The sequence below is a fragment of the Harpegnathos saltator genome, unplaced genomic scaffold (assembly GCF_003227715.2).
Source record: "Harpegnathos saltator strain DR-91 unplaced genomic scaffold, Hsal_v8.6 scaffold650, whole genome shotgun sequence".
NCBI classification, from domain to species: Eukaryota; Metazoa; Arthropoda; class Insecta; order Hymenoptera; family Formicidae; genus Harpegnathos; species Harpegnathos saltator.
The window spans coordinates 270,242-276,241 of record NW_020230483.1 but is presented as its reverse complement, the minus strand read 5'-3'; positions in this window follow the sequence as shown (position 1 = coordinate 276,241).

Genomic DNA, 6,000 nt, shown 5'->3' with positions numbered 1-6,000 from the left:
CTTAGCGTAAAAAAATTCCCCGCAGAGTAAATAATGAAAATCCGTGCGGTGGTTAATTAAGAAGTTAATACAGATAAAAAGGCATTCAAGCGTTTGAAGGAGTCACTAATTATGTCTCCGGATATAATGTCACTTCAACGAGCGGATGCACGATTAATGTCCAGAGATGAGATGTGTATAGCAGCCGAAATAGCAGCCGCGGGAACTATCGAATAGATATCGGCAGTAAACGACAATATCCGGTAATTATCAACGTGAAACGAGCGAGTGACATGCCCGGCGTGTCACCGCGAATGACACGTTCGCGGATGAAATGTCACTCCGCGACTCTATGTTGCAGCTCGCGTGCACTCGAGAAGCACGAAGGCAGCCCGAGCGCAGCCCTGATTCTTCTTTAATCTTTAATTACCTGTCACGCGATTCTCTCGACACGTCACCGCCTTGCGCTCGGCGAGCATTCTACCCGTGCGGGTACCGTGCGAAATACATAATTAATATATCCACGCACATCTCTCCGTCGAGCGCGCGGTGTGTAATTCGCGCATTTTAATGTCTCCATCCAGCGAATGCTGACAACAGCCTCTAAATCGTATACCGAATTGATTTTCGTGTAAAGCGGACTTTTTAGCTAGCGATAATCTGCAATATAGATGACACTCCGCAGAAATACGATGTTTCGTATTTGCAAATCATCTCTCATCTCGAGAGACACACCGTATCGGCGGATCGTAACGTTTAATTCAACCATCAGCCACGCATCGCGGAATATATTACACGGAAACAACTTGTTTTCTCGGACTCGCCACCGGATAGTCTTGCACGCTATCTTTAGCGCCGATTAATGTCGATGCATGCGTGAGTGGCGCGACAGAAAGTATCGGTGTGTTAATTGCCGGTTGCCAATCGACGGGAGACGGTGAGAGCCAATCTAACGGACGTCGCCCGCAACGAACTAATAAAGTCCCCGCGATGCAAACAATCACGGCTTTATAGGTATCGGTGCTCGCCGATCGCCGGCCGCTTAAAAATCTGACTCCTCGACCTGTATTTAATTCGATCGCGTTTCTTGCGATCGATCGATCGATCAAACGAGCCCGCGGCTCTCTGCAATTACGTTATAAGTCAATTAAGAGCAAGAAAACGAGAAAGAAAGCACAGACGGAGCTCCGGGTTGAATATCGCTAGCATCAATCGACGACCCCGATACTGATTAATTGTAGTGCGTTTAACGCGCATCTCCTCTCGCGGCTCGCCCTCACGTTTCGCAATTCGCGCGAAACATCTCGCGGGGTCTGCCAAAACACGCCCATGACACTTCTCGCCTGTTCCGGATCGGTCGTCGAGATAATGTCCATCCTCCTCGTGAGAACGAGGAACGAGGAACGAAGGGGAAAAAAGAAAGAAGAGCGGCCTCGGTGAAGGCTGATTTATGTGTCATTCCGGGCCGACACACCCGCGCGGCTCGAGTGCAAAACGAATAAATTTCAGACGGAGGCGAGAGGCGCGCCCCGAAAGTGCAGACAGTTCACCTCGCAGCCTCGCTCGTTAATCTCAATCGACGAAACGAGAGAGTAACGAAATTACGACGAATAGAATTACTCGGGGGGACTCGATCCTCCCTCCCTCCCCCCTCCTCCTCCGTCATTATCCTCTCCTCTCCTCTCCTTCTTCCCTCGCTCATTTTTTCGGGGATATTTCTGAATTTGTGGGATTTTCTGAACGACAAAAAAAGAGAGAACCCGCTCGCCCATGAGAACTCTACATCGCGAAAATTCGATTCCGCGAGAAGCGGCGCAAAATTTCGAGTTCAAGCGAGACACGTTAACCGTGCGGTATAATGACAGGGAGATATCGACGAAAGTCGCGGTATACAAAATTATACACATGGAGGAGCTTCTTTCGCTAAAGCCAGTTTCGCTCGCAGAAACGAGCGCCAAGTACGTGCGTGAAACAGAAGGATTGGACGAGCGATCGAAGGACGACCGCTTCTGCGGATGCGTTATTAATCAATTTCGTGGTCATAAGCGCGCGCGTCATACTACTCGCTTCTCGTTTGACGGAGTGCAAACATAAATCACACTTACGAAACTCTCTTTCTCTTTCTCTCTCTCTCTCTCTCTCTCTCTCCCTGAATCGCTCCGAGCTATCAGGCAGCAGCACTTTGTTTCACGTCGGGCTTGGGTGGCTACACTTATTTCTGTCAATCGAATGACGTCAATCACGTGCAAGCCGCTAACACGCCAATAATTAAAAATCTAGTCGTATCAATTCACATGTACCACTTGCGTGCACGCGTGCACGCGGTGTAAAAAGCGAGAAAAGAAGAGACGGAAATTACATCGCATGTGTGTCGAGTAAATACTAATAATTCCCGCATTGAAGGTTTAGACGAACGTACATGTATTTCCTTGTACGCCTTGTATTTCTGCAGCTCTAAACGGTGAAAGAAAGAAGAACGGCAATACGCGAGATCTTTTGTAATTAATGTTCCTTCTAACGACCGCGGACACTCGCGATCGCCTCGAGGCGATCGCATTAATTAGTGTGACCACGGTTTGAGCATCGTGTGACCACCGTTCACTTGCACGTATTTCACGCGCGAGACAAAGTTCGTCATAGACCTTCACTCCTATTCATATTTTATCGCCTAACGGAGTGCAAAATTAAAGCTGCTCTTGCGAAACTCCCCTCGCATCGCTCGGAGCTACATCCTGAGAAAAGGAGCACTCGACTTTCTTATCGAGATCGCGAGGCTACTTTATTCCCTCGCTCATCGATAAGGTTAATCGCGACGATTAAGACGGGATATTAAAGGATTTCTTATCTACGAGGTTAATACCGAATTAACGTGCGCGAGACTGCGCGGAGGATAGCGATCATATCGGAAAGTCCTCGGGTTATTGAATAAAATATTTAATCACACGTGCTAGACACAAAGTTAAATCGTGTGCGAGACACTCCGCGCGAGGTGCGCGCGATATCGTTTGCCGAGATTGCCGGAGCAACGATCTTCGATTCCGATCTTGCTTTATTCGCACGGATTACCTTTCTAAATATTTTTACATTTCGCCATATATGTTATATTTACAAGTGCACGGCTTTTTCCCGTACATTCTCGCTGAACTGCAGACCGATTGCTTGCAGGCCGAACTTCGAATCCGATCGCGCCCCGTCGCGCATATCTATCCCAGCAAAACCAACAGCGACGATTAAACGGTAGCAGAAATGAATGCGGAACGCGATGCCAAGTATTTCCCGACGATCGACGCGATAACTCACCATTTTTCCGCCATGGTCCCACGTCGGAGATGCATGTTAATGACGATTAAATTAACTTCAACGAAAGGCGCGCGGCGATATATTTTACGCTAGTAATTCCGACATGCTAACAGTGCATTCGCGATAATTTAGCGCTATACTTTCGTCGAGTGTTTACGGTCCGCAGATTGCTCGGTATTCCCCTTTAATCGGGATGTCCCGTAAAACAAAAATATCGAGAAAGTGAGGAAGAGAGAGAGAGACAGAGAGAGACAGACAGACAGAGAGAGAGAGAGAGAGAGAGAGAGAGAGAGAGAGAGTGAGCGAGAGCGAGAAGAGGAGAGAAGAGAGACCGGTAGCAAAAACCCAGTCTTCCCGCGCGAGTCTATGGCGTTGTTACTTGACTACATTCTGCTTTTTGCACTGTAATCGCCTCCGGTTGAAAGATAATGGATGGAGCTAAGGAAGCGGCCGCGACTCTACGCCAAGTAAATGCAAACGTTGCGATCATCGCTTCGGTTTCCACTTTATCACACGCGCATTAGACGGGTTTGTACTGCGTGCTCGCATAACAGTACACATACGCGATATTATGCGTGTACGTTATTACATACTGTAATGGATACAACATAAGACGAAGCATAGAAAGTCAACGAAGTAAGAAAGAAAGAAAGAAAGAAAGAAAGAAAGAAAGAAAGAAATGAAAGTAAGGGGAATACTGTGTCACTTAAAAAGTCCACTCTTGCGGAAATATCATGTTGTCAGGTGTGCCACAAAGTGCATCAAAAGATACACGACGCGCTACGTTATCTCCAATAGTCTACATTCCTAAACTCTGCGATTTCTCGCTCGCAATCTAAAACCCAATCTGAACCATGAGACTTTCAGAAGTTTGCGGTCTAAATTCCAAACTCCTAAAATTTCCGAAAATGCACTGGGTGTCGTAACTGTCGAACTGTCGTTTTAGGATTCTCGGAAATGCACGAGTGAAAAGTGATATTTCTCTAGAAATGTCATTGTTTTATATATTTATAGATTTAGGTATAACGTGAACCTTGTTTTATACGCACAATGTTTCACGCGTACTTTGTTTCGTATTTTTATCTGCAATATTTCGCAATTTATTTACGATGCATCGCGTGAATCTTTGGAGGCGGAGGAAGTTTCCGCTTTGGATCTACATCCCGAGATTCCGACAATTCGCGCGAGGTTTATTAGTTTAACCCTTTAACGCCCGACTTTTTTTATAAGTGTTTTAAGAACAAAATTTGAGTTTTTTTCAATTGAGACTATAAGTAGTGATAACCAAAAAAAATATCAGAATTTTATATTGGATTTTCTTATCGTTCGTTTTTTGTTTATTGGTAAATATGACTTGGATCCTAAAAGCATATACGAAATGAGCAACCTACACACAGAAAAATGAAAGGTAATCTATACGACATAACTCTGATAGTCAACTTGACATTTTTGAGCTGAAACTTTACTATATTTGTGAGTGAAGTTTATCATTCAGAGCGTCAAGCTTACTATTTCAGAAGAATATCTTATAGATCACCATTTAGATAGTCAATCGTCCCTTCATTTTTCGCCGCATAAAAGGCGCTGTAGGTCACCAGGTTTCACGAAAATAGGTTGATTTCTTGATTTTCGTGTCCACCATATTGGATTCGCCATTTCGAATTTCTGTATTCTTTTAATTTCCCATTTTGCATCTGAGAAAGCTTCCAAATGTATAAAATTACAACAGATACCAATCTATTCATTTATAGCGCGCTTCTAGATGTCAGTAACAATGCTAACTATGCCTACTTGGAATTTGACAAAACGTGTTATCATTAAAACTGAGCTAAAAACAGACTAAACCGAATCTACATACAATTTATGTACCATTTTTTAGAAGAAGAATTCACCTTTACAGCGGTGCAAAGAAAACGAAAATATCTCCTTTTTTTGACCAAGTTATGAATTCTTAAATGCGTTTCTGGTAATTATAGTCACCAGTAGACGTTAAAGATTCGCTCTTACGGCTATCATCATTACAAGCACATTATAGACATCTGATTGCCGTCTGATCCGAATACATTCTGTGCATCTCGCTGTCGCGCGCCGCGGGCGACATGTGTGCTCTCCACTTAGAAACCAAGCATAGTAAATCTGCACCGTAGGCTATTAACGCACTCATCATCGTGCGTATGATAATCATTCCACGTGTGTTCTCGCGTCAGTGCCTACGTATACCGCGCACGCACGTCTACGTGTACGATCACCCGTAGCGATATCATCCGCGAAGTCGCGACAGCAAGCGCGCGCGCGATAGCTGTTGCAGGCGATGGTGACTTTCACCGCGTTTCGGGTAACACGATAACGATTTTTCGCCCCGGGCGATTAGAACAGAATTTCCCGGATAATGTTCCTCGGCGCGGCCGGGTGTCGGTGCTGCGGAGTCACGCGATAACTTCACGTTGTAGATAAAGGCACGCTCTCCACGGGTGGAAATATGCTAATATAAGCCGCGCGTTTATCTTCCGTAGGCTAGAGTTAATAATGGCTAACTAGAAGATCTATCTAGTTCCTTTGGGGCGGACTTTCTAAAAACCCTCGCAGCGAGAAATATATCAATATGGTAATAATGAAGTGTGCATATCGCGCGGCGGCCCGAATCGTAACTGTCGATATTCGCGATAAGTTTAGCCGAGACATCAAAATTAAAAAGGACTGTTACAACAATCTCGGTGATCG